The 13244-nt window shown below is 40.5% G+C and overlaps 1 long non-coding RNA gene across 2 annotated transcripts in view; it reads right to left on the minus strand.

Annotated features, from left to right (window-relative positions):
- The window catches only part of LOC145864259 (uncharacterized), a 72679-nt gene extending 63585 nt beyond the window's left edge, over positions 1–9094 (minus strand). Inside the window, exons 1-2 of one of the 2 annotated variants that reach the window (XR_014382855.1) lie at positions 8422–9094; positions 7398–7515 (exon numbers count right to left, since the gene is read on the minus strand). This is a non-coding gene — a long non-coding RNA (uncharacterized LOC145864259). Of the gene's footprint in view, positions 1–7397; positions 7516–7914; positions 8286–8421 lie in introns of those variants that run through there. The other variant, XR_014382854.1, reaches the window with a different exon arrangement.
- Positions 9095–13244: the final 4150 nt, after the last annotated feature.

The raw sequence follows: 13244 nt of genomic DNA on the forward strand, positions 1-13244 counted from the left end.
TGTTCTACTGTCCATTCAGAACTCAGTTAGGAGGACTCCTGTTCTACTACCCATTCAGAACTCAGTTAGGAGGACTCCTGTTCTACTACCCATTCAGACCTCAGTTAGGAGCTAACTACTGGAGGACTCCTGTTCTACTACCCATTCAGAACTCAGTTAGGAGGACTCCTGTTCTACTACCCATTCAGAACTCAGTTAGGAGGACTCCTGTTCTACTACCCATTCAGAACTCAGTTAGGAGGACTCCTGTTCTACTGCCCATTCAGAACTCAGTTAGGAGGACTCCTGTTCTACTACCCATTCAGAACTCAGTTAGGAGGACTCCTGTTCTACTACCCATTCAGAACTCAGTTAGAAGGACTCCTGTTCTACTACCCATTCAGAACTCAGTTAGGAGGACTCCTGTTCTACTACCCATTCAGAACTCAGTTAGGACTCCTGTTCTACTACCCATTCAGAACTCAGTTAGGAGGACTCCTGTTCTACTACCCATTCAGAACTCAGTTAGGAGGACTCCTGTTCTACTGTCCATTCAGAACTCAGTTAGGAGGACTCCTGTTCTACTACCCATTCAGAACTGAGGAGGACTCCTGTTCTACTGTCCATTCAGAACTCAATTAGGAGGACTCCTGTTCTACTACCCATTCAGAACTCAGTTAGGAGGACTCCTGTTCTACTACCCATTCAGAACTCAGTTAGGAGGACTCCTGTTCTACTACCCATTCAGAACTCAGTTAGGAGGACTCCTGTTCTCCTGCCCATTTCTATGATGCCTGTGTTTTCGTTATGTGTTGTATGTTATACTATGCTTATATTTCTAGGTTTATTTTGGAACCTTTCCAGATGAGTCGTCCCTCATGGGAAAAATGACGTTATTCACTTAAATAAAAAAATCTGAGATAGCTGAGGAAGATGTGAAGCAATAGAGCTGATCTGCCTCAAAATATGTCAGTGCGAAAATAAAGTGTGAACATTGGAAGCGGGGATATTTTCTATGGAGGTCAATGAGAGTGTTGAATTTGGTCATCATAAAATGTAATTGCTAATTTGCTATGTGAGGCCTTGATCGAGTAGAAGTATCAAATAAGATCTGATGGTGATTTAATCTGAACTGCATTACAGTTGTTTGCAAATACGATGACATTTATAAATGACCTATTGTTTGGAGAAATTGAGTTACAATAACTGGCTAGCTAGCTAGCGTCAGTGACGTTTTCATAGGTAGTCAACGAGAACTAGCTAAAGTATAACCAGCTAGCAAACAATGCAACAAAACTATAATTTTGAGTTTGAAAAATACTCCATAAACAAGCTTTGCATTTTAGGAATCATTGTCGCAAGAAACCCTGGTGGACTGATCAACTATTTAGCCAAATAAAAAATTATTAACTCTGTATTTGCCATGGCTTCCGTGTGTTTGAAACTAGAGTTTGTTCGAGGCAGGTCAAACATAAGCTTTGTTAGCGACAGTTGCTATCCGTCGGAGTACTGCAATTGGTTGCCCAAAATTCTGGGATGGGACATAGCAAAGGGTCGTTTTCAGGAAGTAGTCTTGTATTTTTTTTAAAACTTTTGTTGGCTTTTTGAATGGTATTCAATGGGCAAAAACGTAGCACGATGGTCTTCAGCACAAAAACGTCATAAAAGGCATCTGACAAAAGTAAATCCACAAACACATAATTTTATATATCTATCTTAAATGAACGCGTTTTCATCAATTTGATGATATGATCTTCAAGCCCATTGAAAAGATTAGGTATGACCTGTAAGTATGACTTAGGACTTTAGGACGATGTCACTTGCACATCATATTCCGAAACACAATCCGGTTTATAAATGTAGAATGTAGATTTCACGCATTGCTGATACTCCGTTCTTCATAAGCACTAGCCTATACATGATGTTGGCTTGCAGTATGATTTGGATTTGGGGGGGTGGAAGCATCTAACAATTGGATTTAATTCTTTCCTGGGCACTCCTCAGCGATGCAAACAACGCATTCCTTATCAGACTACGGGTAAGCCTCAACATTCCCCTGTTGTTTTACCAGACATAAACCTCAGTAATAGTTAAACATTGAATTTGGGAGGTATTTCATTTGTTACATTAGTCAATAATTATTCAGTGAGGAGAAGGGGCTTGTGGGTAACTTTCAGTTTAAGAGCTGAGCTGGACTGGCCTGGGAAGGCTCACTGCTCTAAATGAGCTCCAGTGCCTGTCACCACAAATATACACAGCCAGTGAGACATTCACTTTTGATTCAACTCCATCCTCTCACTCTGTGGTGTGTGTGTGTGTGTGTGTGTGTGTGTGTGTGTGTGTGTGTGTGTGTGTGTGTGTGTGTTTGCCTGTCTCGCAACTAATCCCACAACTAATTGAATCAACATGACAGAGTTGGCTGGTGTGAGTGGAGCTCCCAGACCATCTGACCAATAAATCATACAGGGATTGAGGGAGTGCTGGAGGGTGCAACACAGGAAATTCATGTAGAAATATGTTGTGTAGAACATAAATGATTCAGTTCCATGTAGAATAGGGAATCCTCCTTCTTTATGCATTGTATTTCTGTCTGCAACGTTGTATCGTTGCACCCCACCCGAGGATGTCTCTCAGTATAAGTCTGACCCTTATAGACAGAGCATACAGTATATAATCTCAGCTTGTTACCTGTATAAAATACACCTGTCCACAGAAGCAATCAATCAATCAGATTACAAACTCTCCACTATGGCCAAGACCAAAGAGCTCTCCAAGTATGTCAGTGACAAGATTGTAGACCTACACAAGGCTGGAATGGGCTACAAGACCATCGCCAAGCAGCTTGGTGAGAAGGTGACAACAGTTGGTGCGATTATTCGCAAATGGAAGAAACACAAAATAACTGTCAATCTCCCTCGGCCTGGGGCTCCATGCAAGTTCGCACCTCGTGGAGTTGCAATGATCATGAGAACGGTGAGGAATCAGCCCAGAACTACACGGGAGGATCTTGTCAATGATCTCAAGGCAGCTGGGACCACAGTCACCAAGAAAACAATTGGTAACACACTACGCCTGAAGGTCTGAAATCCTGCAGCGCCCGCAAGGTCCCCCTGCTCAAGAAAGCACATATACATGCCCATTGAAGTTTGAAAATGAACATCTGACTGATTCAGAGGACAACTGGGTGAAAGTGTTGTGGTCAGATGAGACCAAAATGGAGCTCTTTGGCATCAACTCAACTCGCCGTGTTTGGAGGAGGAGGAATGCTGCCTATGACCCCAAGAACACCACCCCCACTGTCAAACATGGAGGTGGAAACATTATGCTTTGGGGGTGTTTTTCTGTTAAGGGGACAGGACAACTTCACCGCATCAAAGGCGACGATGGACGGGGCCATGTACCGTCAAATCTTGGGTGAGAACCTCCTTCCCTCAGCCAGGGCATTGAACATGGGTCGTGGCTGGGTATTCCAGCATGACAATGACCCAAAACACACTGCCAAGGCAACAAAGGAGTGGCTCAAGAAGAAGCACATTAAGGTCCTGGAGTGGCCTAGCCAGTCTCCAGACCTTAATCCCATAGAAAATCTGTGGAGGGAGCTGAAGGTTTGAGTTGCCAAACGTCAGCCTCGAAACCTTAATGACTTGGAGAAGATCTGCAAAGAGGAGTGGGCCAAAATCCCTCCTGAGATGTGTGCAAACCTGGTGGCCAACTACAAGAAACGTCTGACCTCTGTGATTGCCAACAAGGGTTTTGCCACCAAGTACTAAGTCATGTTTTGCAGAGGGGTCAAATACTTATTTCCCTCATTAAAATGCAAATCATTTTATAACATTTTTGACATGCGTTTTTCTGGATTTTTTTGTTGTTATTCTGTCCCTCACTGTTCAAATAAACCTACCATTAAAATTATAGACTGATCATTTCTTTGTCAGTGGGCAAACGTACAAAATCAGCAGGGGATCAAATATTTTTTTCCCTCACTGTACAGTATATACGAGGATGTCGCTCAGTATAAGTCTGACCCTTATAGACAGAGCATACAGTATATACGAGAAAGCCTATATTCCCTGGCAATAGTCTTAATTGAATTCATGCTCTGCAACAGTCTTTGATAGTGTTTCCAGTAGAGTACTAGTCTGAAGGTCCGTCAGAGCAAGAAGAACAACGCATTCACACATTGGAACACATAAAACTAGACATTTATATCAGTTATGTTCATGACAGTTTGGTGTTTATTTCAGTTGATGTTTTACTGTGTAAAAGTACAATAAAACCTAGCGAACGCCATTGACATCATTAGTCGTCCCCAGTCAGCTTTCCTTGACTGCACCAAGCTGTGTGTGCGTATGTACAGTACGCGCGTCAGTGGAGGCTGCTGAGGGGAGGACGGCTCATAATAATGGCTGGAATGGAGCAAATGGAATGGCATGTATGAATGGATGTATTTTGATACAATTCCACTAATTCTGCTCCAGCCATTACCACGAGGCCATCCTCCCCAATTAAGGTGCCACCAACCTCCTGTGACGTGCGTGTGTGATTTGTGTGTAAACGCGGGCACCTCACTGTGTAAAAATTCATAGGCTCAGTCAACTCTGTCTCAGCCCTAGCTGTGAATTCAGCTTACCAGTAGACATGATTTGTCATCAGAATGGGCCTGCTTCCTGTTTCGATGTGTGTGTGTGTTTTCTCTGGCCATGCCATTATTGACCTGGCAGCTAGCCCAGACCCATTCAAAGTGGGTTGTTGTTGGTCTGCCCCAGGGGCATTAGGTATATGAGCACTGATGGGGTACAGCGGAGAGGTCAAGAAAAGAAACATCAGGATTAGGTTGAGTTCACTTAGTCCCAAGTCTGTGGCAGGCTGCATTCAGGCCTATGTCAGCAATGATCACGTTATAGAACTTTATAGGCGGTACGTGTAGACCAAACACTTATCAGTCCAGACATGCATATTGACAGGCTGGCAGATAATGGTCGTGTTCCCCTGCTCAGACGTTGCTGACGCATGCCAGACCTTACAACACCTGGATAGGTATTTTACATATCAGCTAATCACATTATATGTTATAGGAATCTGTTGCCCGACTGCACAGTAGATGATGTGGCACGCAAACATTGGTTGTTGCATGCAACCATAAACAAGCCTGGCCAATTGCAACCAACGGGCAGAATTTAACATGCAGCTAGCTGGACCTCTTGATAATAGAAAGTCATGCTTTATTAGACAAATTAATAGACAAGGTAATGGGTTACATCAATTGGAAATGAAAAAGTAATTAGTGCACTAAAATGAGTTTTCCATTCATATAATCTGAATGATATATTGATATAATCTGTATGATGATATTGATATAACCTGTATGATATATTGATATAATCTGTATGATATATTGATATAACCTGTATGATATATTGATATAACCTGTATGATATATTGATATAATCTGTATGATATATTGATATAACCTGTATGATATATTGATATAACCTGTATGATATATTGATATAACCTGTATGATATATTGATATAATCTGTATGATATATTGATATAATCTGTATGATGATATTGATATAATCTGTATGATATTGATATAATCTGTATGATATATTGATATAATCTGTATGATATATTGATATAACCTGTATGATATATTGATATAACCTGTATGATATATTGATATAATCTGTATGATATATTGATATAACCTGTATGATATATTGATATAATCTGTATGATATATTGATATAACCTGTATGATATACTGATATAATCTGTATGATATATTGATATAATCTGTATGATGATATTGATATAATCTGTATGATGATATTGATTTAATCTGTATGATATATTGATATAACCTGTATGATATATTGATTTAACCTGTATGATATATTGATATAACCTGTATGATATATTGATATAACCTGTATGATATATTGATTTAATCTGTATGATATATTGATATAACCTGTATGATATATTGATATAATCTGTATGATATATTGATATAATCTGTATGATGATATTGATTTAATCTGTATGATATATTGATATAACCTGTATGATATATTGATATAACCTGTATGATATATTGATATAACCTGTATGATATATTGATATAACCTGTATGATATATTGACATAACCTGTATGATATATTGACATAACCTGTATGATATACTGATATAACCTGTATGATATATTGATATAACCTGTATAATATATTGATATAATCTATATGAGATATTGATATAACCTGTATGATGATATTGCCACAGTATAATTGCTGTCTTATAGGAGAAATTACTTTTTTTCAGTTGTACTGAATGATTGTTAAATAGTTCAATCAACCCTTAGTCTGCTCGATTACCAGGTTTTATTTCAACTGAAGATAACACCCTGTAGGGAGGGTGAATATGTTTTAGAAATTTTGGGGTTGAGAGGAGGACTAAGTTTACACCTCAAATGAAGCTCAGATTTTAGGGAGCGGTTGAGATCAGCTGTGCGGGTGATCTTAACGTGTATTGATGGTTAAATGCGAGATCACCTGAAGATAATGGCTGTGTTCCACTGCTCAGACATTGATGGTTAAATACGAGATCACCTGAAGATAATGGCTGTGTTCCACTGCTCAGACATTGATGGTTAAATACGAGATCACCTGAAGATAATGGCTGTGTTCCACTGCTCAGACATTGATGGTTAAATATGAGATCACCTGAAGATAATGGCTGTGTTCCACTGCTCAGACATTGATGGTTAAATACGAGATCACCTGAAGATAATGGCTGTGTTCCACTGCTCAGACATTGATGGTTAAATACGAGATCACCTGAAGATAATGGCTGTGTTCCACTGCTCAGACGTTGATGGTTAAATACGAGATCACCTGAAGATAATGGCTGTGTTCCACTTCTCAGACGTTGATGGTTAAATACGAGATCACCTGAAAATAATGGCTGTGTTCCACTGCTCAGACGTTGATGGTTAAATACGAGATCACCTGAAGATAATGGCTGTGTTCCACTGCTCAGACGTTGATGGTTAAATACGAGATCACTTGAAGATAATGGCTGTGTTCCACTGCTCAGACATTGATGGTTAAATACGAGATCACCTGAAGATAATGGCTGTGTTCCACTACTCAGACGTTGATGGTTAAATACGAGATCACCTGAAGATAATGGCTGTGTTCCACTGCTCAGATGTTGCTGACACATGTAAGATCTTACAATGCCTGGATAGGTATTGTACGAATCAGCTTACCACATTATATTCTAGCAATCTGTTGCCTTACTTCACAGTCAATGAGGTGGTGCGCGACCATTAGTTGATGCATACAACGTCTGAGCAGGGAAACACGACCAACCGTGGTTGCAACGAGGACCTATATTTTCTTGTTTTGTTACCTGGATTCTGTTGGATGTCCTCCATCGCTCGCCTTTAATTAACACCATAAAGTTGTTGGTGTGGAGTTCTTGAAAAATGTAGTCTTCATCCATCTCTGTCCCGTCACTCTCAAATACGCTAAGAAAATGGAGACACCATAGAACGTGAAAAAGTCAACATTACTGGAGATACCTTGCACCTCTGGAGGTGGGTTACGTTTGCTAATAAAGAGATTTGCAGTGGCTAATTAACAGTAAATGAGTGAATTATTTTGCCCCGAAGTTAGCCATGATGATAAGCTAGCCATCTAAAATTGTTTACAATTACAGAACGTGTTCATATGAACCGATAAAACGCTTGATTGATCACCATGTGGGTGCTAGCAAGCCGACAGCATGCTTGGTAGTGCGAGGTATCAACAGCCATCCAGCACAGGCTGGAAGCTATCGTGAGCCTCGATTTGTTAATCATGCCGCAATATCACCTAGTAATTTCATAATATTCAGCTTTCCCCAACTTAAGTCCCGCCATGTTCACCGAGTTTCTCTCGCCATACTCGCCTCCTTCTGTTGAAAATGAATGGGCTCCGTCATTTTGTCGGAGGGCATCATTGGGTCTTAGTTAGCAATCGCTCCTACAATATTTTGCTAGCTACAGTAGCGCTGCTGTGTCAATAACCTGTCTCCATAAATTGCCGAGCTTCTCTCTTCTTGCTAACTTAGGCACGAGGAATTTCCTTTTGTTGAAAATGAATGGGCTACGTCATTTTGTCGGAGGCCCTCGCACAGCCTAAGTGGACATTAGGTCTTAGTTAGCAATCGCTTCTACACTATTTTTCTAGCTACTGTAGCGCTGCCATTTCGATAACCTGTGTTCATTTTGTTAACATTTTACCATTGTGACGCTGATATATGCACATCCACTTTCTAGGCACATACTAACAATTATTCTGGCTTTGGGAGACCAAGCTTCACAGTTCCTACAGTTTGAATGCGGCAATACATTTGGCATGAGTATTAATTGTTAATATGTACCTGACCCTACCTTTCTCTAGAGCCTCTTGAAATGTAGATTGCACCACTATCTTCCCTGTTTTCCCATTCTGGATCCACAGCTTGAGGACTGACATTTTTTCTGGGGTGTTATAACTTGAAATATATGTTGTTGCTTTTTTACGAAAAATCTAATCAAAGAGACCATACTTTTAAATGTGTTAAAGGTAGGCACTGCAGATATTGAAATGAGCGTGATGCAATACTTTGCTCTCACACAGTTACACTTAGTATCTGCGTATCTGACTAAAACAGCGGAGAAGTTTAGCCTCGCTCGTCAACGCTCTTAGTTGTTGTCTTAATTGATCCACTACTGCTGTTTATTTTGTGCAACTATGTCATCTTGCCGAGTCTACCATTAAGCAACAGTCACCATACAAGTGACTGAAGGCAAAGATTGTCTATTCGAGTGACCGCTCTAAAAATGGAAATACATGTCCAGAGAGGGTTGATACACATGTGAACAACATGCAATAGGGATAGATAGGGGACTGATCTTTGTATCTGTGCCATTATAGCATCTGTGACAGCATGGGCAGTGCCATCTTCATTTCAAAGTAGTAAATGTTCTTCTTCTTCATTGGCTGATTGCTCCAAACCCATAGGAATCCCCACCAAGTTGACTACTTTAAAATGGTGGAAGCCCTCAATGGCGATGTCTGTGCTAAAATGGGTTATATCCATGATGAGTCCTCTATCTATGACAACAGGCACAACTCCGATATAAAGTCGTTTTGGGGTAAGTTGCTGAAATGCCACGTGCATCCAACAACCTAACCATTATGAAACTTCTATTCGATCAAATAAGCCTCACATAGCAAATTAGCAATAACATTTTTTGTTGACCAAATTCAATACTCTTATTGACCTCCATACAAAAAGTTAGCACTCTGACTACTGCTATGATATGGGTGGGGGGGTTAGGCACACAGTTAGGCAACACTCTACCAGGATACACCTCCACACTCCATCCCCAAGCTTGAAGAGAACATGTTTCTGACATTCTGTTTGTCACGTCCTGACCAGTAAAAGGGGTTATTTGTCATTGTAGTTTGGTCAGGGCGTGGCAGGGGGTGTTTGTTTTGTGTGGTTCGGTGTTTTTGGTTTATGTTCTATATTTTCTATTTCTATGTGTATATCTAGTTTTCTATTTCTATGTTGGGTTTTTGGCAATGACCTCCAATTAGAGGCAGCTGGTTGTCGTTGTCTCTAATTGGAGCCCATATTTAGTTGGGTATGTTTTCACTTGTGTTTTGTGGGTGGTTATTTTCCTGTATAGCCTGTGTTGCCTTACGGAACTGTTTTGTTTATTTTTGTTTAAGTGTTTTTTTTAAAAATAAATTAAGATGATGAGCACTTTACCCGCTGCGCTTTGGTCCAGTCCTTACGACGACTATGACACTGTTGCTATGACATACATCATTATCAAAGGCTGTATAGTGTGTGAACATATTGGGAGACCAAGCTTCACAATTCCTACAATTCAATGTTCAGTAGTTGGTTAAAGGTTGAACTGAAACAATGGTCTATCAAGAGTTCTGTAAAGGGGACGTTTTCTCTGGATCAATAGTCCATGCGTTCCCCGCTATCACCATGATGTGTCTCAGCAAACAAACAGGTTTCTCATAGGGCTCTGTTCAAAAGTAGTAAGATGCACTGTGTAATGTTTGACCAGAGTTTAGAGAGTGGGGGGGAGTGCGGTAAGTTGAGCCATTTTTTACATTCAGCATCACTACGTCAAGGGAAATATAGTAGTCTTTCTAACAAAGATATCTACACATATTTCAGGAGGTTGATTATCCCGGGAAATAAACAGAATGTATGTAAACATTACAGTTTTGAAAACACAGCCTGTCCAAAAAGTGGCCTCTTGGCACAGTTTACCCCGGGTAAGGGGAAAGATGAGCCTCCTTGGGGTAAGCAGCAGAGCCGGGATGATACCAGTATTGTGATACTCGTTAGTATCGTGGAAAGGAATCTAAGCAAGAAGCGGATTTAACTTCTTTAGGAAAACAGTCCTAATGTTGGAAACAAACATTAGTTTGTCATCCAGTCACATTTATTTATTTTCTAAGCTATAGCTCACACTATTTTACAAACAGCAGGTTTTTAAAGGACTAAAGAGTTTTGTCTGCTTTCTGTTGTAATTGTTGCCATGGAAAACATATACTATGTGATACTGGTATCGTCCCGGCCCTAGTAAGTAGGTGATGGTGTCCTGTGACAGTGGGTGATGGTGCTGGGAGGTCAAAGTTTAATTCATGGAATGGGGGTGTGGTATATTGTATATATTAAATGTATGCCTACATTCAGATATAGATCTCTCTGTTCAACATCACTTATCCATTTCTTAGCCAGTTGTCTGGGACAGGGATGTTGTTTCGATATACTGATTCGTAGGCAAGTTCTCTGCATTAGAGGCAACTCAGCCCATGAAACTGGTCTGCGAGATTCTTGATATGTTTAGCAAACTCAGACTCCATATCATCAGATAAGACCTCGTGTTCCTCTGCTAATCTATCACAGCCTTCCTTTCACACAGGTACATTTTATTTTTTGTCAGTGTGTCATTCAGTCAATGTTTTCATCCCTTGCTGCTGCTTGAATGGACTTCTTCCCTTTTCTCACTTCCTTGGCTGCTCTCTCAAGAACCTCATTATCTCAACTTACCCCAACGCAAACATTTGGACTATACAGTATTAGCCCACACAGCTACAAGGATGCACTTTCATGCTAGGTTTAGGACCTCATATTGTATCTTATAGACCCAAACTGATGTACAAAACAATCTTAGAACTATCTACTTTGGTTTAGATACAATCATCATGAAACTTATGAAACACAGTACATTTATTTGACTTTGTGAAAATCAGTTTTTTGGACCTAACTTGCTCACCACTTTTTCCATGTGGTTTCTTCCTTCACAAACTCCATGAAATTATGACGTCTTCCTAAAAGTTAGGTCAAATGATATATTTTGAGCATGGTTTCCTAGAAACAAGGGGTGGCTCAACTAACCATTTTGCTCAACTTACCCCACTCTACCCTACAGGATGCAATCTAGGAAACATGGCATTTTGGCAACAGTAGGCTTCACAGGATTAACGTCCTGCACCTCGATGTGTTATAGCCGCTACCTGCTGGGTGCTGGTGAATGCTGGAGGTGTGGGCTGATTCAACATGTAGAATCATCGTGAAATGAACTGGAAATGGGGGCCAATATTCTGGTCAGAGGCACTCGGCTGTCTCTTCTTTGTGGATCGTCTCGGCACAGTGGCTTTCAGAAGGCTGATTTACCAAATGGATTATGACATTAGCTGGCAAAAAGCGCGTCTGAAATAAAACAAAACAGGGGACAAAAAGATCTTCTGAAGAGGAACTGCAGTTAGCATGCAGACGTATAAACAGAATATTTATTTAGGTTGATTTGACGATGTATCCCACATTTTGCCACAAAAAAATTGTTCAAAGCTTACGCCAAACGTTGTGAATTTGGGGAAACTACCAACCAATAGCTAGCTCCGTAGCTATACTAGCTAGCTAGCTACATTACTTTTGTTGCATTTTGAGTTTTTATACAGGCACAGCCAACCCCACAGATGGCATAAATGCCTGATGGGTGTGGAGGTCCGTAAACGCTTTAAGCATAATTAAGGTTTTAGTCTTCATCGAGGCATGTCCATAATTTGCCGTTCTAATGATGCAGTATGTTGATGAGATCATGTTGTGTGCGATACATGATGAAGCCGAACTTGATGTCAGAGTGATGTCATCCTGACCTGTTGGGCTATAAGTGAGCCCTGAGTCTGTCTGACATGTCGCTTTGTGATGGTGTCATCACTTCCACATCTCATATATCCCTATGTTTATATTAACTGTGTGAAGGCAGCAGTGAGAAGATATGCTCAGATGTCACTGTCTGTCTCTCTCTCTCTCTCCCTCTCTCTCTCTCTCTCTCTCTCTCTCTCTCTCTCTCTCTCTCTCTGTCTCTCTCTTCATCTCTCGCTCCGCGATTTCCTGGTTGCTAAAGTTCTAATAGTTTGCCTAATTTCAGTTTGTGACAAAACAAGCGATGTATAGTGTAGAGAATCATTGTAACATCTGTGAAATATATTTTCAATAACCAAAAAGATGGTATTTTCAGCTGTTTGAAGCTGGTGTACAAAACCGAAAGTAAAAAATGCAAAAGCAAAACGTAAGAACGGAAAGCATAGAAATAGCGCACATAGAACAAGTCTACCACTTCTTGGACTTACTTTAAATACGAAAGATAGATCTATAACTCACATTTCTATGTGAATTTGTCCGGGTCGACCAAAAAGTTACATATTGCAGCTCTAAAAGCTGGTAGTGATCTATAACTGTGAAACAATACTGCAATCTGCAGCCTCATTCTCCCCCTTATAGCCTGGCTTTACTGCTTCTCCTGTGGAAATTAGATTCCATAGATGCACCCCACTAGTTCCTGCACCTAATCTGTAATCATTTTGTTTGCAGTTGCCTACAGTCCAAGGCGAGTCGGAGGGGTGATTGTGTGACTGAGCTTGCCTCAGAGCCAAGATAAATGCCTTCTGGACTTGAATAAATGAGTTCCCCTGACCATGGTCATATAAGTGGTTCACGAAAAAAGGAAAATATTTTCCATCTTACTCACGCTCTCTTCATTACACAGCCCACCCCCCATCCCATGCCTCTAGCGTATTGCTTATTTGGATTCTACCTTCCATTTGTTGCTACAGATGGTACTATTCTTGACCTTATCTGTCTATAAACTCACAGACAACTACATTTATGCAAGTTCCCTGCCCTTCTTTG

This window comes from Salmo salar, chromosome 26 (assembly GCF_965601325.2).
Source record: "Salmo salar chromosome 26, fSalSal1, whole genome shotgun sequence".
Taxonomy (NCBI): Eukaryota; Metazoa; Chordata; class Actinopteri; order Salmoniformes; family Salmonidae; genus Salmo; species Salmo salar.